Raw genomic sequence first — 23177 nt, 5'->3', positions numbered from 1 at the left:
GACTCTTGATTTTAGGGTTGTGAGTTCGAGCCCCACATTGGGTGTAGAGAGAAATAAATAAATAGTAAAAAAAAAAAAAAACCAAACAATCCAGGGCTATAGTGAAGATTAAATGAATTAATGAATACATCTAATGTAATTACAGCAGTGCTTAGCACATACTAGGTGCTCAATAAATATAATAACCTTTATGCATGTGGATGTACACGTACAGACAAAACAAAGGCAGTTTTATCTTCCACATTCTGCAACCTGCTTTTCACACAATAAATGCCACAACCTTCCATACCAGCCCATATGCAAACTACCTCATTTATTTTAACACCTACATGATTCAGTGATGTGAATATATCAGAATCTAACCATTCTTATATTGGATCCTTGCACCTATCTTTGCAGATCTGTACTGGTATTTCTGTAGGAGTGATTCTTAAAGTGGGAAAGTCAAAGGGCATGTCCATGTACAATTATGATATTATGCCTTCCATAAATGTTACACTGATAGTCTCACAGATGGTTGACTTTTTAAACAACCCTTTTAAAGGATACCTTTAGGTGGTTAGGAGTTCCTACGAAAGTCTAACAAACATCAATGATCGACTGATATTAACAGATATTAAGTCTACTTTGCTACAGTTTGACATCATTTAGCACTCTATATATGTTGAATACAAGTATTTTCAAAATTCCATAATCATAAGAACGATAAAACTGCATACTGAAGTTCCTCCTGAGTCGTAAACTTTTAAGCTCCTAAGTTAACAGCAGAAACTATCTCCGTTTTTGTAACCCTACTATCTAGCACAGTACCTGGGAGTGGAGTGTATCAGTGTGTGCTAAATGATTAGGCATAAATCACAGGAAGGAAATATTACATTAGGAATCATACCACAAAAACCACGTAGCTTTTGTTCCTCTCCACTTGACAATAGCCAATCCTAAGGAAGTTTGTAACATCTACTTTCTTACTTTAAACTTAAAAAAACTTTCCCCTGAATCAAGAAGGATCTTTTTTTTTTTTTTTTTTTTTTAAAGATAGGCTCCATGCCCAGCGTGAAGCTTCAACTCAGGACCCTGGGATCAAGACCTGAGCTGAAATCAAGTGTCAGTTAACTCACTGAGCCACCCAGGCTCCCCAAGAAAGATCTCTTCCTTTTTTTTTTTCTTTTGATTTTATTTATCGGAGAGCGAGCGAGCACAAGCAAGGGGAGCAGCAGGCAGAGGAAGACTTAACCGACTGAGCCACCCAGGTGTCCCTCTCTTCTAGTGTTAAGCCTCTTTAGTTAAGCTAATAAATATTCAATGTAAAAGCATTTAAAATGCTTTATATATTTCATATAGGAAGGATTCCCTGCTATAAACACTATTGTACTTAGCTCACTGTTCCCTTATCAGAAACTAAACATTTGGGGTGCCTGGGTGGCTCAGTTAAGTGTCTGCCTTTGGCTCAGGTCATCACCTCAGGGTCCTGGGATTGAGCCCCATGTCAGGCTCCCTGCTCAACCAGGAGTCTCTCCTTCAGCTTCTCCACCCGCTTGTGCTAATAAAATCTTAAAAAATAAAAACAAAAAAACCAACTAAAGATTTGCTCTTACCTAGCATAAGGTTGGCCCTGAAGGTGGGAATGACGTTAAGTTTAAATGGAGTGCCTCTGTTCACATGGCTGCCACTTCCCTCGGACTACAGCAGAGACTGCTGCAACTTGGTATCAACGCCCAGATCTTTGGCCTTTTCTGACATCTAGAGCCTACCTCAGCCCAGGTCTCTGGCTTGGCTCCTCCCATCTCAGTAATCTACTGCATTATTAGAAATTACCTATTTTGGGGCACCTGGGTAGTTAAGCATCTGCCTTTGGCTCAGGTCATGATCCCAGGGTCCTGGTATCGAGTCCCGCATCGGGAATCCTTGCTCAGCGGGGAGCCTGCTTCTCTCTCTGCCTGCTGCTGCCCCTGCTTATGCTCTCTCCCTGCCTCTCTCTGACAATAAATAAAATCATAAAAAAAAAAGTTTTTAAAAAAATTACCCATTCCAAGTAATGAGTAACACAGTGAAGTTTCAGTGCATTCTCAGTCCATGCTGCTTTATTGCCAAAATATGCACACGAACACACACACACACACACACACACACACACACACACAGGTGCAGAGTTTCCAACTCGTATAGCAGTTCCCTTTTACATCAAAGAATAAAATTTCTGAAATTCCAAGGATGCATAGATTAAAAAGCTGCCTTTTGTAATACTTTATAAACATTCAATGAAATTCTTTTTTTACATTATATACCAATGATGCAATGAAGAAAATACAGAACAGCTAGTAAAAACATAAGAGCAACAACTGTACTTATAGGACAGTAAATAAAAATCCGTGAATGATACTCTAATATGACTCTGTAAGTGATGGGTGGTTTTCAGGTAAGTGCCAAGACTACTACTGTTATTTAAGGACTGACGATAACGTATTGCCAGAATACAGTTTTTACCCCCGGGAGGAAAATTGATGGCATGGCTTACTATCACTAAGGGAGACAAAACCTTTTGAAAATTGTAACCTTACGATATCTATTTTGATTTTAAAGATTTAGGAGTAAAAGTTCCTAGAGAAATCTGTGAGGTTTAGTTTTTAACTACACACTTTTGTGGAATAAAGGGACAGAGTTGAGAGAAACTCCTTCCTTATATCTTTACTGGTTTCACTGGTTGGCAGAGGAAGTCAGTTAAGTGACAAGGAGAAAATTTGCAAATGGGAAATGATATCTCACTTCCTGTACTTAAGTGGAGACTAAACACTGCAATGACTGTTAAGTCTAATTCAGTTCTGAACTACTGGAAAGCTACCACTTACACTTAAACCTTCCCAAAGGCATATGGAGTGAAATCCCACTCCAAAGAAAACAGGTTAAGATGACTTAAGAAAAATTACTTTTCAATCATAGAACAGGAAACCTGGGAGGGGCCTAGTGAGAATCATCTAGTCTAACTCTGAATTCTCTTCTGTTTACACTACTCACCTATGAATTCCATTTGTATATTATTTGTCACGATCATTTGCACTTAATAGGGTTATTTCAAAGTCAGGACATCTCAAAAATTTTAAGCTACCACAATAAACTGATCTATTTTCTTCAACAAGTACGGAAATAAATGGCAAGGTTTTTCTTTTTTCCAAAAGTGGGAAAACCTGCTCCTGTTTACCTGGCATCGAAGGCTTTAGGCAACAAATTATGCAGCCTGAGCAAAATATCATGGATAAAGCCCTGGCTATAAGAATTTAAAAACAAAACATTTATATAATACAATAACAAAAGAGAACCCAAACCACAGATTTGTCAGTATTTTTAGCACTGTTTCCACAAAATGCAGCGGTCTCCTTTGCTGCAGGGAACCATATGGCTGATCAGTACCAGTACCATCCAGAAGAGTTGGCTGGTTATCTGAAAATCCTGGAACGTCTGAACTGTATGCATATTGCTTCCATTCACTTCCAAGATACTAGTTTTAAGAGATCCAAACTTAAGCCACATAAATTTTATCAGATAAACCCCATACTTAGTTATTTTATATACTCTACACCGGTAATTTCCTACTTTCGTAGCCTTTCTGAAACTCTGCACCTTTCTGATTATTATAGCCATAGCAGCTTATTTATTCAACATGCTTAGTCTGTGCCTTTGTTTGGTTTTTAAACATGCTTGGGGACTAAGGGAACCAGGCAAGAGGTTAGAGGGTGAGCAATGTCATGCTCTCTATTCCTGACAGTTTGAATGTCTTGTGGTTGCCCCTGTTTATCTTCTAGCTCCCATTTTCAATGGAAGTTAAGATAATCTTTAATTAGAAAATGAAACCTAATAATCCAAACAGTAAATTCAGGCTATTGGTTCAAGTTTCTATTGCTTCATTAATAAATGCATATGTATATATATCTACTAGTCACCACATAACACTGCACATTTTCAATCATGCATTAGAATATTAGTCCTCTAAAATCAGAGCTCTGGGCCTGCCACTATTGCTTGCACTTTCATGCAGACCCAGTTTTAATAAACATGCAGAAAAGACCCCCTGATTCAGAGGAATTAGGGGAAACGACAAAGATACATGCAAAGTTTCAACTGAAGATGTGGGTTAATAAAGTGATTGCTTAGAAATGCAGGCAGGGCAGGTGCTCCACATCACAACGCTGCTTCAGAACAGAGGTACAAAGTCACACACAAAAAGGCTAAAATCAGGACCACTACTTAGTTACAAAAGGCTTAATTGCGAATCCTGGCCCTTTTGGATACAGAATGATGTAAAAACTCTGGGAAAAGAAAGAGAATTCAAAGATGTACAGTCTTTTGGAGCATTAAGTTTTCTTGGCCATTTACTGACAGCTACAGCACAGAAGAGCATAGGCGGCAGAGCGATGGTGAAGATGCTCTTAGGCAGAATAGTTTCTGATTCACATTAATGAATTTTATCTGCACAGCCCCCTGCGGAAAAGGAGTTTATGAACAGCAGAGCTGATATAATGTAAACTCAAAATCAATGCCCTGAAATTTAGCACAGACTTCTTTTTGAAAACTATCGGCCAAGGGATTCTTCCAAATAGGGTATGGTTAATAGCCAAGCAATGTTCTGAATAAACTAGAAGTAATTTGCTTGCACCAGCAGCACCATGAGAATGTAAACTCCTGGAGGCCAAGGGTCTCTTCGTATTTTGCATATCACAGGTACACAAAAAGTAAACATGAGACCACAACAACATTGAAAAGTAATAACCGCATACTTAGAGACTACAAAAACTTGTAGCACATTTTAGCATTTAAAACTATTAACGTGGCTGTTAAGGGTAGTCTTTAAGTAAGTAACTAAATTGTTGTCACTATAATACACAGCGGTGTCCTCATGATCGCGCAGATGACTGAATATTGCTTGGTTATTCCAATGTCTCTAACACCAACTGATGGCGTAGGACATTTAAAGAGGAGCTATAATCAATTTAATATAAGAGACTTCTCCCTATCCTCTGGAGTTGCCATATAAGAATTAAATATTCAAGAGGCACTATTTTCTTAAATCCACTCCACTTTTAGTTTTTTCCTTGGGAAAACGGGAACACAGACACAATCTGTTCAGGGACCTTCAAGGTGCTAAATGGCCAAAATGAACACAAGGTAAAAGGGAGTTAAGAAATCACCTTCCATTCCACTATTATAACCTGATGTGAGGTGTGAGATTCCTTGGATCAAGAAACTAGTTTGCTGGGCTCTTATTTAAAGTAAGACCAAAGTCCTCAGCACATGTATAGCAGACAAGGTTTATAAAACCAACATGCTGTCTTTGGCTATTCCCTTCGATCCTTTGCTTTACATCTTTAAATTCTAACACCCCTAAACTAACCACAGGCATAAGGAAAAGCCAGCTATCCAAGTTCTTGGTTTGTTTTTAACCCAAACACACATACACAACAAACTTTTCCATTTTTAAAATGCACCCAGAGAACTAAAGGAGAAAAGAAAAGGTGACAGAGCACAAAGTATGCTAGTCCATAAATGCCTGTTGCTGAAAAAAATATCGCAAGCACAATCCCCACACGACGGCCTCAGTGGGGCTACATCAGTAGGAGTACATTTGCTTCCAGGTTAACCACTAGAAAAATTTCATTCAATGGCTCTAACCCTCTGCTTTAGGAAACAAACAGGGTCTCTAACTTACACAAAAGTTGCTATTTCTCACACAATGATATATTCATATACATTCAGTTTTTAAAGTACCTTTTATATGTTCTTTGCCTAAAACATCTTCCTTTTGTGCAACTCTGTTGATCACAGAGCTTCGCCAACTCAAGTAGTAATATTTACTCTATTGTACAACTTTGCTAATACAATTTACTATACATGCAAAACTGTTATTGCTACTAAAATTCTACCTCTTGAAAATTATTATTCGTTTTATGGCTTTTATTTTTTTTGCAAAAGGAAAGATCCTTTCCTATATACTGTGCTATTTTGCATTCATTACCTTTTCAGAGGTATTTTTAAAAATATTTAAATGCTTTTTGGAAATGGATTCTCCCAGGCACTAAACTACTAGAGCCAAGAGTACAAATACTTGAAGTACACTATGAGAATCTAAACCTGGGTCCCTGGATATCTGCCGCTGCAGAGTCTATTTGTTTAAGTTGGCTTGTGTCCTGAGACACACCACACTAGTTTTTGCATTTCCTATCATGGGAACTGTAGAATCAGTGTCAATAAATCCTGAACTCTCCTAATACTGAGATTTAAAAATCACCTCAGAAAACTGCCCTTTCCAAGTTCTCAAGGCAGCTTTTAGAGGTAGGAATTTTTCCACGGAAAGCTACCTTACGCTTTCAGAACAAACAACTTTTATTTTTACAAGCAGAAAGGTAAAAGTTGTCTGAGGTGGCTCACTCTAACCAAGCAAAATACATAGTTATTACATGGCAACCTGCTTAGGCTCCATCTAGCTACATTCCAATTCTTGTGAAAAGGTCTGGGATCCCATCAACACACAATTCAGATAGTGAAATAGGAAAAGCCCGTGACAAATTAATGTAGGACACTGAACCTCTGACCAGTGTCCTTCGATAACAATCAGCATGCCGCAGACAGGAAATGGTAATGGTCTGCAGATTAGAAAAGCACTCAACTAACACAGCATCTTAGTAAGACATGCAAAATAAAAAATAATTTCTTGATGCAAAAGGAGTGGATTAAATAATAAACCTACAAGACACGCCGTGTGAAAACAGCATAAGAACAATCTCATCTCAAACTAAGAGAACAAAAGTAGAATCATGAAATGGGGCCTCATTTTGATTTGAGGTTTCATAAGACACGAAGGCAGCTGGTTTCCAGCTACCTCAGAGAAAGCTTAAATATCCTCAAACACAGTATTTTACACTGTGATCCCACAGTCCTATTCATAAATGAGTCTTTTTGGCCTTAATCTCCTTTCCCCAGGGAGAATATCATGATTCCGATATTTATGAAAAAATTTTCCACTCATTTTACACTATTGGTTATCATCCTGAAGTTTAAATTATTACTAGGCTCATGCACTAACTCCTAACATGACACTACAATATGCTACCAAGCACTAATGCTTACAAAACTATACACATCTCAAAATGGAAGACATTGGTGATTTTGTTGTTCTTAAACAACTTGTAACATTTGTCCACAAGTATTAAAATATACATATATATATATTTCTATTGCACCTATCCCGTTTTTGTTTAACTTTTCAAAAGAAAAACTGCCAGCTGACATGGATAAGCAAAGGGAAGAAGTAGGCACAGCTACTGATTGAGGTGTAGTCCTGCCTAAAATTACAGCTTTTCCCATCAAGAAGGGGACAAAACAGTCAGGGGGGAAAATGTAGGTGTATTAGGTAAACACTGGGCTAGTACACCTGGCACAGACCCATTTTGTTAGATGCTATCTGGTGACAACCATTAAAGATGCAAAGAACAATCTGAACGAGAGCATTCAACAGTGGTCCTTTTAGCTGTGAAATAAAAAATACAAAGCAACTGGAGAAGAGGAGTCTGATACATACTCAAACAAATGGGCCAGAGATGGTTTCACTGGTGCTGACAGTATTAAGTCCCTATCCCCTGCCAATGGTCCTACCCAACACACTGCAAAAAGGACATGGGGAAGAAGAATAACAGACAACTAAAGATATAAATTCTCAACACACCGATGGGGACTCATGTACGTAGGTTCCTTTCTGTCTTTAACAATTCCAACACAGTAAAAGAAAGTACCAGGAAGTTGGCTGAGAAGTTACTTAGAGAAACATTTAAGTTACCTTTACCCAAAGTTACTTCTATGCTTTACCACTCAGTATGTGCCCTCAAAGGAAATTATATTTTACCTGTATTATGTAATTATTTTACTAAAAAGCTTTCTTATGCCAATTCAAATAGGTTGACCAACTTAACTAATCATTAAGAGTGCTCAACAATTCCCATTTTTGGCCATTTCTATTACTGCTAAATTTGGTAAATCTACACTACGTTTTTAGCATCACAGCATGTGTGACCGTAGGCAAATTCCCTAAATCACAGATATGATCTAAGACAATTTGTTCTTAAGTGCATCTAAGAAGTTTCAAATTCTTTCTCACAAAGACTCATAGTTTCCTTCTTCTTACATAAAGACCTGACAATTCATACAGTGGTCCTCTGTTGATTTGGAAGAAAGAATAGCTTCACACCATAGTCTGTTCATCACATGGTGTAAGTTTTAAGGAGAAGGAAGATCCGTATTTTTATTGAATTACTTTTCTTGTCTGAGGTTTTATCCAGCCCCGAATTTCTTCTAAATCAACCACAAATGTGGGAACACTGCCACTGAAGTCCATTCTCTGATGAAAAAGTTCAGTTCCAACTGGGGAAAGTTACCTGAGTCCCAGACTTTACAGCCTAACATTACACCTCACCTAAAAAAATAAACCAAACATCTGAGTACCCATCTTGGGTCAAAGGAACAGAGTTATTTATGTTTTTAGAAAACTGGAGCTACAGAATGTAAAATGCCATAAAGTCAGATGGAGCTGCATAAGGCATTTTTGCTTCTTTTTCTCAGGAGAAAGGAATTCTCTTGAAACTTTTCTTTTCTCCCCCCATTCCTCCACGCCCAAAGTTGAATGCAGGTCAGACTAGAGGATCCACCATATTTTCTAAACAGAAAAACCACTTAAGCCACACTTGTTCCTGCCTTAGCAGCATGGAAAATCAAGTCTCAAGTGCTACGTAAGAGTCCACAAAAAAGAATGAAGTAATTTGCAATATAGGAGCTTCTCATCTGAGGGAGGTGAACAGGGTTCCATCACTGGACTTGAAGCTGTTTTGTTTCCTTTTCCAACCTTTCAGTAAACCCAAGCATGCATTCATAGGGTAAGCAAATGTACAATGTGGTCCTTCCTTAGAAAAATGAAAAATCATTTAAAAATATGAAATGTCCAAAGACTTCTGAGAAGGAAGCCAACAACAGCTTCCTTCTCTAGGAGAAAAATCCCTCTTCTCATCCAAAACATAGATTTACACACGTAAACATATGTATTTTACAGGGACTCTGTTAACCTTTGCATTATCTTGTCTTTATACTTCTTTATAACATCAAATGTTTTATTGCAAAATTGAACCTTTGTTCTTTTCCAGCAAATGTACTTCAAAGGATGAGTTAGGATTTAGATATTTAATATCTGTAGTTTTTAAGCATCTCTTTCATTTCATATTAGAACACATATTTGGAATTTACTCCTTGCAGATTCAATTGTGCTTATGACAGTGGCTGAAACTGGAAGACATTAAAAAAAAAAAAACAACCTGATGTCATCCATACTTGCTATTTATTTAGTCTTCTTGTTTGGAAGAAAAGGTAAAGAATTCATAAACACCGACATCTAAGCACCTGTTTCAAATTAAACATCAGCCTCAGCTTCCAAAATAATTTCTTTATAATGAAGTAAAAAGCAGAACATGCATGTCAGTTGCTTCTTTCTTCCTGGAGAACTCAGCACGCCAGCTGCATCCTAAGAGCTTCTCAATGTTGAATCAGAGAAGTGGAACACAAACGCAGCCTTTTCCAATCCAAATCATGGAGGTAAAACGTGTAGAGAAGAGATCCCACGTTTCAAGAGTAGGGAAAGTGGCTGGATAGCAGGACCACCCACTCCAGGAGACAACACAGAATACCTAGAAATACAAAATAAATTAAAAACAGGGAGGTTAAGGCAGGTACTTCTGCATGAGCTCACTTTTAAGAATGATATTTAAAAACACATAGAGGGGTGCCTGGGTGGCTCAGTCAGTTAAGCATCTGCCTTTGGCTCAGGTCATGATCTCAGGATCCTGAGATTGAGTCCCACGTCTGGCTCCCTGCTCAGTGGAGAGCCTGCTTCTCCCTCTCCCTCTGCCTCTCCTCCCGCTGCTTCTCTCTCTCTCTCAAATAGATATAATCTTTAAGGGGCACCTGGGTGGCTCAGTCGTTAAGCATCTGCCTTCGGCTCAGGGAGTGATCTGGCGTTCTGGGATCGAGCCCCACATCTGGCTCCTCCCCTGGGAGCCTGCTTCTTCCTCTCCCACTCCCCCTGCTTGTGTTCCCTCTCTCACTGGCTGTCTTTCTCTCTGTCAAATAAATCAATAAAATCTTTAAAAAAATAAAAATAATAACACATAGAAAGAAAATATATTTTAGATTATACACTAAAAGAAAATGTTCAACCATAACACCAAATTCAGTATTGTCATCAGAAAAGCAGCAACAGTCAGAAAAAATACATAAACACAATACAAAAAAGTTAGATTTATGCAAAAACTTGTATCCTAGAATAAGAGATACACATGTCCAAGGGTTCCTGGGTGGCTCAGTCGGATAGGGCATCCGACTCTTGATTTCAGCTCTGGTCATGATCTCAGGGTCGTGAGACAGAACGTGTCGGCCTCAGAGTATACTTGACATTCTCTCTCTCCCTCTCCCTCTGCCCCTCACCGGTTCGCACACGTGCTCTCTCTCTCAAATATGTAATTTTTTTTAATTACAAAGCTGTAGTAATCAAAAGAGTATGGTACTGGCACAAGAATAGACACATAGATCAATAGAATAGAAAATCCAGAAATAAACCCACAATTATACAGCCAATTAATCCTCAACAAGGCCAGAAAGAATGTTCAATGGGAAAAAGACAATCTCTTCAATAAGTGGTGTTGGAAAAACTGGAAAGCTACATGCAAAAGAATGGAACTGGACCACTTTCTTACACTATAAACAAAAATAAACTCAAAATGGATTAAAGACCTAAATGTGAGAGTTGAAACCATAAAAATCCTAGAAGAGAACACAGGCAGTAATGTCTCTGACATCAGCCATTGCAGTATTTTTCTAGATAGGTCTACAGCAAGGGAAATAAAAGAAAAATAAATTATTGGGACTACATCCAAATAAAAAGCTTCTGTACAGCAAAGGAAACAATCAACAAAACTAAAAGGCAACCTACTGAATGGGAGAATATATTTACAAATGACATACCCAATAAAGGGTTAGTATCCAAAATATAAAGAACTGATAAAACTCAACACCAAAACCCCCCAAAATCCAATTAAAAAATGGGCAGAAGACATGAACAGACATTTCTCCAAAGACCACATACAGATGGCCAAAAGACACATGAAAAGATACTCAACATCACTCGTTATCAGGGAAATGCAAATCGAAACTACAATGAGGTATCACCTCACACCAGTCAGAATGGCCAAAATAAAAAACATAAGAAACAAGTGTTGGCGAGGATGTGGAGAAAAAGGAGCCCTCTTGCACTGTTGGTAGGACTGCAAACTGGTGCAGCCACTGTGCAAAACAGTGTGGAGGTTCCTCAAAAGTTAAAAATGAAACTACCCTACAATCCAGTAATTGCACTACTGGGTATCTACCCCAAAAATGCAAAAACACTAATTCAAAGGGACACATATACCCCTATGTTTACAACAACATTATATACAATAGCCAAATTAGGAAGCAGCCTAGGTGTCCATTGATAGATGAATAAAGAAGATAAGGTATATATACATACACAATAAAATATTATTCAGCCATAAGCTGAATGAAAGTCAAAAGGCCAAAAAGCTGAATAAGCCAAAAAGAATGAAATCTTGCCATTTGCAACAACATGGATGGAGCTAAAGAGAATAATGCTAAGTGAAATAGGGGCGCCTGGGTGGCTCAGTCCTTAAGCGTCTGCCTTCGGCTCAGGGCGTGATCCCAGCGTTATGGGATCGAGCCCCACATCAGGCTCCTCTGCTGGAAGCCTGCTTCTTCCTCTCCCACTCCCCCTGCTTGTGTTCCCTCTCTCACTGGCTGTCTCTCTCTGTCGAATAAATAAATAAAAATCTTAAAAAAAAAAAAAGATTATAATGCTAAGTGAAATAAATCAGAGAAAGACAAAATACCTATGATTTCACTCATATGTGGAATTTAAGAAACAAAACAAATGAGCAAAGAACAGAGAGAGAGTGAGAGAAACCAAGAAACAGACTCTTTACTATAGAGAACAAACTGACGCTTACCAGAGGGGAGGTGGGTGGCAGGATGGGTGAAATAGGTGATGGGGATTAAGGAGAACATGTGTCGTAATGAGCACTGGGTGATGTATGGAATTGCTAAATCACTGTACTGTACATCTGAAATTAATGCAACACTGTATGTTTACTGGAATTAAAATAAAGGCAAATGTAAATTAATTCAGAATCAAATGAGGAGGAAGAGAATTACAGAATTTGCATTTTGTTGCAAAAGCAGCAGAAGTAAGGGTAAAAAAAAAGAGAAGATCCACAGAAGGCCCTTTAGAACACCATGGGCAACAGAGCTGTTTCGTTATGTAAGCTTACACAGGCCAATTCAAAGCTTGCACCAGCCATTAGACTGTTCTGCAGTTCAATTATTAATATATTTTTTTATGATTTTATTTATTTATTTGAGAGAGAGAGAGAGCAAGCAGCAGAGAAAGGGGGAGAAGCAGGCTCCCCACTGAGCAAGGAGCCGGATGCAGAACTTGACCCCAGGACCCTGGGATCATGACCTGAGGTGAAGGCAGATGCTTAACCAACTGAGCCACTCAGGCATCCCCTGCAGTTCAATTCTAATGGCAAGATAACTAGCAGTAACGTTGAGGGGGAAAGAAAATACAAGCTAGTTCCTTCCAGGAGGAAATATGCTAAAACAATTCTATGTAAACCAAATAAGCACCAAGACGAGCACCTGTTCCTAACAGGGAACCTACTAATAAAAATGTATACATTCATCATATATAAACCTCACCTCCCACCACCCCAAATCTATATCTTTATATGAGGCAAAAATGCTAGAATATCATAAGCTTATTTTCTCTTCAAAACACCCAATTTCAGGCCTGGGTGACTCAGTCGGGTAAGTCTCTGCCTTTGGCTCAGCTCATCATCCCAGGGTCCTGGGATCAAGTCCCACATTGGGCTCCCTACTCAGTGGGGAGATTGCTTCTCCCTCTCCCTCTGCCACTCCCCCACTCGTCCTCTCTCACTCTCTCTCAAATAAAATCTTCAAAAAGCAAACAAACAAACAAAAAACCCAAAATACCCAATTTCCCTTTCACTCAGTCACCATTCAATTTTATTCACTCTAAACACAAATTTGGATCACAAACTGTAGACCTATTGAAAAGTGAATGAATAGTAGCTGCTTAGTAGGAAAGCCATAGTTCCTGACCATGACGTACAATTCCCCTTAAGATCTTCCACCAGATCTCTTCTGACCCCAACTCTATTTCTATCTCCTCCTCCATCATGTGCTCCAAGCACACTGGACTCCTTGCTCTTCCTGGAATGTCAGGCATACTCCAACCTTATAGCTTTTGTACTGGTTGTTCCCTTTGTGAGAGGACCCTTCCCCAAGTATCCACATAACTAGGCCCCTCACCTCAAGTCTTTACTTAAATGTCATTTTCTCAGTGAGGCCTGCTTTGAGCCCCTTTAAGATTATACTGTCCCTGCATCCCATCTACAGACACACTTTTTTTTTTTTTTAAAGATTTTATTTATTTATTCGACAGAGATAGAGACAGCCAGCGAGAGAGGGAACACAAGCAGGGGGAGTGGGAGAGGAAGAAGCAGGCTCATAGTGGAGGAGCCTGACGTGGGGCTTGATCCCACAACGCCGGGATCACGCCCTGAGCCGAAGGCAGACGCTTAACCGCTGTGCCAACCAGGCGCCCCTCCATCTACAGACACACTTCTACCATTTCCCTTTACCCGATCTACTTTTCCTTTTATCCATAGCATGTAACAGTATCTAATAAGGTATTTATTATGTTTCTCATTTACTGTCTTGTCTAAAATGTAAGCTCCTGGGGCGCCTGGCTGGCTCAGTCGGTGGAGCGTGCGACTCTTGATCTGAGGGCTGAGTCTGAGCACCACATTGAGTGTAGAGATTACTTAAAAATAAAATATTTAATAAATAACATAACATAACATGTAAGCTCCATCAGGAAGGAAACTGTTTTGTTCAAAAACGAATCCCAAGCACCCAGACTAAGCATGTGACCCAGGTAACCACTTGATAAAAATTTGTTGAATAAATGAGTGAAGAGCAGGGCTGTTAAATACATTTAGCCAACATGAGTTCAATTGTAAATAAACAGGTTCTACAGTTAAGTGAGGAAACCAAAACTATACACACTGACCTACAAAATTTCAAATATATCCCCATAAAGCTGATGACTTACTAGGCACTTCTAGGTCTCTGAGGTCACTCGTTTAGTGCTACTGATTATATAAATAAAATAACTTTGTATTAGAAAATCTGACTGGGGCGCGGGGGTGGCTCAGTCATTGAGTGTCTGCCTTCGGCTCAGGGCGTGATCCTGCAGTTCTGGGATCGAGCCCCACGTCAGGCTCTTCCGCTGGGAGCCTGCTTCTTCCTCTCCCACTCCCCCTGCTTGTGGTTCCCTCTCTTGCTGGCTGTCTCTCTCTGTCAAATGAATAAATAAAATCTTAAAAAAAAAAAAAAGAAAGAAAATCTGACTAACTGGGAGGACAGAAAGGGAAATCAGAATTTTTAATGTAGTACTTGGGCTAGCCATACCTGTCTCAAATAACTCTGGGTGTAGTCAGCTTCCAAGATGCGCCCCAGTTACTGCTGCCTCCTGGTATTCACACCCTCCTACAGTCTCCTCTAACAATGAATCAGGGTATGATAAAGATTTTGGCTGGCCTTTGTCGTGGGAGGGAAACTCTAAATCCTTGGAATTCACAGTAAATGAGCCAGTAGAAATTAAACAACAGAGTCCTAAATAATTAAGGGGTCAAACAGAAAATGACAAGGGAAATTAGAAAATACCTCGAGATAAACGAAAACAACACGACAAACCAAAACTTACAGGCTGCAGTAAAGCAGTGCTAAGAGGGAATTTTAGAGCTATAAATGCTTACATTAAAAAAAAAGAAAGATCTCAAATCAGCAACCTAACTTTACACCTTAAGGAACTAGAGAAAGAATAAACTAAACCCAAAGCTAGCAAGAATGAAGGAAAAAATAAGTATCAGAGCAGAAATAAATAAAAGATTAGAAGAACAGAGAAAACCAATGAAACCAAAATTCAGTTCTGACAGGGTTGTGAGAACCCTTGAATTTGCAGCCAGTTGATCAGAAGTGCAGGTGGCCTGGGAATCCTCCTAAGTGTGGCTGTCTTCTAAAGTGAGGGCGGTCTTGGGGCACCTGGCTGGCTCAGTCCACGGGGCATGTGATTCTTCATCTCAGGGTCGTAAGTTCAAGCATTACGTTGGGCATGGAGCCTACATAATTAAAAAAACAAAAACCAAAAAACCACCACCACCACCACAAAACCCACAAAGACTAAAGTGAGGGCAGTCTTGTTGGGAACGGGGCCTCTGACTTGTGGGGTCTGCATTAACTCTGGATGGTTAGTGTCAGAGCTGTCTTACAGTACACTAGCTGGTGTCAAGAGAGGGACCAACTGAGTGAGCAAGAAGTAATGATGAGGGACTCTGAGACAAGGTCATAGATGCGGCTATGACTTCTGCACTGTTCTCTTGAACTGCTTATTCTGGGAGAAGCCAGATGCTGTATCATGAGGACATTCAAGCAGCCTTGGAAGAGGCTGACACTGGAAGGAACAGAGGCTTTCCACCACCAGCATGAATTTACCAGCCACGTGAAGGAGCCACCGTGGAATTAGGTAACTGCCACCCCAGCCAATATCCTGACTGCAACCTTAGAAGAGAACCTAAGCCAGAAAGCCCCAGTGTGAAACAGCTCTGTTAACTCGTGACCCACATAAACTGTAAGAGATAATACCTGTTTACTGTTGTTTTAATCCACTAAAATTTTGGGTAATCTGTTACACATCATTAAATAACTAATGCACTTTGCTTCCTCTAAGGACAGAAAGAATGATATATCATGGGAGTTAATTACTCTTCTTAAAAAATAAAAATTCTCCTTTCTTACTTTGCTATGTAAATTCAGAACACATTTTACAAAACACAATGGATATCCTTATCATTCCAGTTAAGTTTTTAAGTGTCTCATTAAAATAGTGCTGGGCCTATTGGACAGTTTCTGCCCCCAGATATGGATAGGCTCTACTAATGTAAAATCACTGCCTGAGCAAAACTTTTAACTGCTTCGTCATTCAACATTTACTGAGTGCTTCCTTTCTTTGAAAATTTTAATTATTTACTTGAATAGGTAACAAAAGCACGTAACGGGAAAAGGTACAATAGGATATACAACGTTTCTCCCATATCCTTTTATTTTTATTTAAATTAAATTAGCCAACATATAGTACATCATTAACAGATGTACAGATGTATTTTCATGACAGTTCAGATGCAGAGTTCAATAATTCATCAGTTGCATATAACACCCAGTGCTCATCACATCACCTGCCCTCCTTAATGCCCATCACCCAATTCCATATCCTTTTAGATATTCTATAGCTACATAACATCTGTGTAAGTAGATTTAATTTCCCCCTACAAATAAAAGTATACTATACACCATGTTCTGCACCTTGCTTTTCCTTTTAATGTGTATTAGTGATCATTCTGTATCAGAATTAAAGCTACCTTAAAAAAAAAAAAAAAGATTTGAGAGAGAGCAAGTGAGAAAGTAGGGGGAGGGGAAAATGGAGAGGGAGAAGCAGACTCCCCACTGAGCAGGGAGCCCAACTCAGGGCTCAATCCCAGGACCCCGGAGATCATGACCGGAGCCAAAGACAGACGCTTAACCGACTGAGCCACCTGGGCATCCCAAAGCTACCCTTTAAGTACAGAAGCACCTACATTTATTTACATCAGTTCCCTGCAGGTAGATATTTAAATTGTTACCGATATTGTGCTATGCCAATGTCAAGTTTCTATTACTATCTACCTGGATTTATTTATTTTTAAAAAGACTTATTTATTTGAGAGAGAGAGAGAGAGTGAGTGCAGACAAGGTACGCACAAGCAGTGGGAGAGATGGAGAGAGAGAATCCCAATCAGCACAGTGCCCAACGTGGGGCTGAACCTCAGGACCCTAAAACCAAGAGGTAGAAACTTAACCAACTGAGCCACCCAGGCGCCCTCCATCTACCTGGATTTAATTAAGGTTATAAATTCAAGCAACAAAGCCTCTGTTCTATAAGCATATGATAAAGACTCTATCACCTAAATTTGTCCCAGCAGTTTTTATTCCTTTATTCCTTTTCTCTCTTTTTTTTTTAAAGATTTTATTTATTTATATGACAGAGAGACAGCCAGCGAGAGAGGGAACACAGCAGGGGAGTGGGAGAGGAAGAAGCAGGCTCCCAGCGGAGGAGCCCAATGTGGGACTCGATCCCGGAACGCCGGGATCATGCCCTGAGCCAAAGGCAGACGCTTAACGACTGCGCTACCCAGGCGCCCCCCGTTATTCCTTTTCTTTTGTATGTGGTAATATAGATCTTCCTTATGATCTGCTAAACCCATCCTAAGTTGAAAATATCCTGTCAAAAATGCATTTAATACACCTAACCTACTAACCCTCATCACTTAGCCTAGCCCACCTTAAATGTGTTTAGAACACTTACATTAGCCTACAGTTGAGCAAAATCATCTAACCCAAGCCTATTTTATAATAAATTATTGAATATCTCATATAATTTATTGAATACTGTACTGAAAAACAGTTGTTACGTGTATTGACTGTTTACCCTCGTGGATCATGTGGCTGACTTAACAGCTGTGGCTTGCTCCCAGTGTCCAGCACCATAAAAGCATCACACCACATACCGCTATCCAGGGAAAAGATCAAAATTTAAAACCCGAAGAATGGTTTCTACTGAATGTGTACCACTTTCACACCATTGAAAAGGCAAAAAATCGTTAAGGTGAACCATCAAGTCAGGGACAGTCTGTATAGTTGGAATTTTTTATTTACCTTTTTTTAAAATTTGTTTTTATTGTGGTAAAATACACATAATATAAAATTTATCATCTATACCCTTTTTAAGTGTTCAGTTCAGTGGTACTGAGTACATTCATATTGTGTAGGTATCACGACCTTTCATCTCCTGAACTTTTTTCATTTGCAAAACTGAAACTCTGCCCCCATTAAATAATAACTCCCAATTTCCCTTTCCGGAAGCCCCTGGCAACCACCATCCTACTTTCTGTTTCTATGATTATGACTATTCTTAAGTACCTTTATAAGTGGCATACAATATTTTAATCCTTAAAGCAGTTGTACAGTGAATGATTTCCATGTAATACAATCAATGTATATGACTAAGTAGATGTTATGAGTTGAACTGTGTCCTCCCCAAATTCATAAATTGAAGTCCTAATCCCTAGTACCTCAAAATGTGACCTTATTTGAAAACAGAGTCAAAGAGTCATTGCAGGGGTGCCTGGGTGGCTCAGGTGTTAAGCGTCTGCCTTCGGCTCAGGGCGTGATCCCAGAGTTCTGGGGTCAAGACCCGCATCGGGCTCCCTGCTCCGCTGGGAGCCTACTTCTTCCTCTCCCACTCCCCCTGATTGTGTTCCCTCTCTTGCTGGCTGTCTCTCTCTCTGTTAAATAAACAAAAATCTTAAAAAAAAAAAAAAAAAAAAAAGGAGTCGCTGCAGATATAATTAGTTAAAACGAGGTCATACTGGAGCAGAGTGGGCCCCTAATCTAACATGACTAGTGTCCTCATAAAAGAGAACTTAGGACACAGACACACACACAGGGAAAATGTCATGTAAAGACTGGAGTCATGCTGCCACAAGCCAAGGAACTACCAGAAGTTAGAAGAAAGACCTGAAACACATCCTTTCCTAGCACCTTCAAGAGGAGTATGGCCCTACTAATATGATTTTGGACGTTTGATCTCCAAAGCTGTGAGACAATATATTTCTGTTGTTCTTTTTTTTTTTTTTTTTTTAAGATTTTATTTATTTATTTGACAGAGAGAAAGGCAGTGAGAGAGGGAACACAAGCAGGGGGAGTGGGAGAGGGAGAAGCAGGCTTCCCACTGAGCAGGGAGCCCGATGTGGGGCTCGATCCCAGAACGCTGGGATCACACCCTGAGCCGAAGGCAGACGCTCAACGACTGCGCCACCCAGGCGCCCCCTCAAATAAATAAAATCTTAAAAAAAAAATTCTAGTCATTTTTGATGTTCATTTTATGTTGAAGCTTACTGTTCTACTTCTATCTAGCTATTTTTCAAGCTGCTTAAACAGTATCTGGAAGCACTAGCCAGTATTACTCACTTGCCAAATCCTGAGTTCAGATTTTTGCTTTCTTCTCAAGATGAATACAAAAGCACCTGGAAAGCAAAGAAAATGTTCTTCCTGTGAGAAGGAAAAATAAAAACAACATTACAGTAAGGATACAGCCCTCACTTGTGCTATATGCTTCTTTGTGCAAAACTATTCAAATGAACCAAGACCTTTTTTAAAAAATCACTATGGGGCATCTGGGTGGCTCAGTCATTTAAATGTCCCAGTCTTGGTTTCCGCTCAGGCATGATCTCCTGCTTCATGGGATCTAGCCCCACGTAGGGCTCCAACTGGGGGGGGGGGGGTTTCCTCTCTGTCTGCTTGAAAGATTCTCCCCCTCTGCCACCCCTCACCCGCGCTCTCTGCCTTTCTCCCTCTCTAAAATAAATCAATCTTTAAAAAAAATCATTATCAAAAACTATTTAAAAGGAATAGTCAGAAAGAAGTTACTCTCTACCTGCACTGGCACTAATTTTATGAAGATGTCAAAACTCTTGAATCAGTGGTTCTCAGGGTTTTATGGTACACTGTTCCCACTAAGAATCTCACGATGCTATCGTCCCTCTTCTCACAAAAGACCTTTGCTTTAATACAGATGACCACACCCCTCTGTTGTAAGGTAGGAAGGAATGTTCTGTTCCTTTCCTCTGCCCTATGTATCTTCTTCTTTCTTCTAGATGAAATCGAAAAAAATACTCCTGACAAAAGCAAGAGAAAGGTCCTCTTTATAAGGAAGATATTTCTTTACCCGGTATTTCCAGCTTTGCTAAATCAAGGACCAGCAAAGAGCACACCAGAAACATTCATTCCTATTATGACCTATCAGTCGAATTGGACCCAACTAACATGCCAGTTCTAAATAGGCTTCACCAATTCAGAAACTTAGTAACAGGAAACTTTACAAGAATTTAACTGAAAGACCGAATGAGGGGTTACAAAAATCCAAATTATAAAAAGAAACCCCATAAACAAGAACCGAATACAAATGACTTGACAGTATTATACTTGGCAACCCCACCACATTACACAAATTACGTTCTAATAATATTTCCCCCAAACTCTTTCTCATGATCTCTAAGATGATAAATAAAAATTGTACACTGACTCCTTTAATTCTGGAAAACAACGGTGAATTCTCCCGAGACCTCGAGTCAGTCGAGATTAATGCGCCATTAAGCAGTTACCAGGTCATACAAGGACAAAGATGCTTACTCGGCTTTTAAAAGTTTGAGGGGTGGGAGTGGGAATGAATGGATAGGTAGCAAGAGAACGTGAATGATACACACAAATTAAAATCTCGGGGGAGAACCTGTTAAACCAAATCTCAAGGTCAAAGGACCAGGGACACAAATTACTAAGGGCCACAAGGGGCCTCGACTGATATCGGAAACTCAGGCAAAACAGTGGACACGAAGCCGTGAGGTGAGGAATATGAATAAATCAATAAAATAAGGGTATTCTTTAAAAAATAAACCGCTGGACGACGCAGCGGTTGGCAGATACACACCCGCGTGGATGCAATCACCCAGGAACAAGCCGAAAGCATGAAGGCAGCCAAAAAGGCACTGAGAAGGACAGCGGCGGGTAAAGGACGAAGTGTTGGTGCGACACACCCCGGAAGGTTTGTACTGCCGCCCTGGGCAGCTCGGAAGGAAACCCGCGCCAGGCCGAGGCCCGCGCCCGCTGCAGGCAGGCTCCGCGCGCCCCGGTCCCCCGGCCGGGCTGGGCCGGGCCGCACCACCTCCTGCTAGTTCCCCGTCACCCGTCTTCTCGGCTTACCTCGCACCGACCAGCAGAAGCACTGGACACACCGGGGGCCTTTCCGCCCCCGGCCCAACGGCCGGCTCTCACCAGCACGTCTCACTCCGCCATCTTCGCTCCTTCCTAAGTCCGCCAACCCTGCGGCAGCCGTTTCCACAAGCCCCGCCTCCGCTTCTGCCGCTGAGTCCTGACTGGATAACGACTTGCGCAAGCGCACTCTCTTCCCGTTGTGGGCTGGTTGGAATGTATGTCTGTCAATAGCGCCGACCCCACTCTTTTCGATCCTTTTTTTGGTCAGATTGGGTACCAGGGTTGAGGTAACGGGGGAAAATGTTATTGTACTTCACTTGTTAGGAATGTAAAATTATTTCCGCGTAGAAGCTGTGTCACTTCGTGGAAAGGTAGTCTGGATAGGCCGCATGACAATTTTAAGCCGCCATTAGGTTCAACTATACTGCTAAAAATTTCATTCTCGGACTGGGAGCTTTTAACCCCGGACATAACACCACACCTAGGCAGACAATTTAATAGCTCCAGTTTGTATCTGATTCTGTCTGACTCGTTTCCATTCGTAAAACGTCCAAACGTCAGACCGCTGTTTGCAGCTCTGGTCAGTACAGAACAAATTAGTTTCTTTCCTTTGAGGATCCTTCTGCCAAATGTCAGTTAAAACTGACAGTTTTGTTGCTTTCTATGCTCAGTTGTAGGGCTCTTGAGATCCTTTCTAAAGGGATTGCTCCAGGAGAGGCAGGTAGGATAATTAGAAGTTGGTATTAAACGGTGCCCCTGGCGGCTCCCAGGTTAAGAGATGTAGGTCCTCAAACACCACTAAGGCTGTCAAATGGGCTGCTTCCTAGAAGCATGGATTCCGAAGGCTGCACCTCCCTGAGATCCAATTTCCAAAGTCCTTGGATGAAGCTAAGGAGTATTAATTTTTACAGAAGCTAATGATAAAGGACAACTAAGAGATAACCTTCACTTAAAATGGGGGCGCCTGACTGAGCCACCTTGGGCATGGAGCCTACTTAAAAAAAAAAAAAAAAAAAAAGTCGTACTTAATGGTGAGCCTTCATACTTTCCCTTCAAGATCAGAAACCAAGCAAGGACAGTTTCCCTTCACCTCTATTCAACAGTATACTGGAGGGTGTAGCCAGTGCAAAAAGGCAATCAAACAAAAGGCATCCAGATTGGAAGAAAACAAAACTGCCTTTATTTGCAGGTGACATGATTCTCTGTTGAAAATCATAAGGAGCAAGCACAGAGCAAAAACAAAAGTACTGGAATTTCTTTGTGTAGTGACGTTGCAGGATACAAGATAAGTATATAAAAATCAACTATTTCTCTACACTAATAACAAAAATGAAATTAACAACTGCATTCATAATAGCATCAAAAAGAATAAAATACTTAGGAAAAAAATTAATGAAACAAATCCAAGATGTATACACCAAAAATATAAAACATACTGAGAGAAATGAAGATCTAAAGTAAAGAGACTTTCCACGTTCATGGTTTGTTAGACTCAATAGTAAGATGGCAATTCTCAAATTGATTAGAGTCAGTGCAATACCTAACAAAATCCTAGCACATTTTGAGTGTGTGTGTGTGTGTGTGTGTGTGTGTGTGATAGAAATTGACACGCTGATCCTGAAATGTATAAGGAAATACAAAGGACGCAGAATAGCCAAGCCAATCTTGAAAAAGAATATGTTGTCTGAATTACACTACCTGATTCATAACTGACTACAAAGCTACAGTAATTGAGACAATGTAGTATTCATGAGGATAGGCCTATAGAATCAGTGGAACAGAATTGAGAGTCCAGAAACAAACCCTTACATTTATAATCAGTTTATTTTATTTTATGTATTTATTTGACGGAGAGACAGCCAGCGAGAGAGGGAATATAAGCAGGGGGAGTCGGAGAGGAAGAACCAGGCTTCCAGCGGAGGAGTCTGATGTGGGGCTCGATCCCAGAACGCTGGGATCACGCCCTGAGCCAAAGGCAGACGCTTAACGACTGTGCCACCCAGGTGCCCCACATTTATAATCAATTTTTGACCAAGACACAAAGATAATTCAATGGGGAAAGAATAGTGTCTTCAATCCAGGATATTGGCAGGGTC

The 23177-nt window shown here is 40.2% G+C and overlaps 1 long non-coding RNA gene across 1 annotated transcript in view; it reads right to left on the bottom strand.

The window, feature by feature from the left end:
• The window catches only part of LOC103673443, a 35775-nt gene extending 14537 nt beyond the window's left edge, over positions 1-21238 (bottom strand). Inside the window, exons 1-3 of the long non-coding RNA XR_571395.2 lie at positions 21070-21238; positions 19282-19362; positions 1596-9713 (exon numbers count right to left, since the gene is read on the bottom strand). This is a non-coding gene — a long non-coding RNA (uncharacterized LOC103673443). The remainder of the gene's footprint in view (positions 1-1595; positions 9714-19281; positions 19363-21069) is intronic.
• Positions 21239-23177: the final 1939 nt, after the last annotated feature.

Source organism: Ursus maritimus, unplaced genomic scaffold (genome assembly GCF_017311325.1).
Source record: "Ursus maritimus isolate PB19 unplaced genomic scaffold, ASM1731132v1 scaffold_35, whole genome shotgun sequence".
Taxonomy (NCBI): Eukaryota; Metazoa; Chordata; class Mammalia; order Carnivora; family Ursidae; genus Ursus; species Ursus maritimus.
The sequence above is the reverse complement of the archived record's forward strand: the minus strand, read 5'-3'. Positions and strand labels throughout refer to the sequence as shown.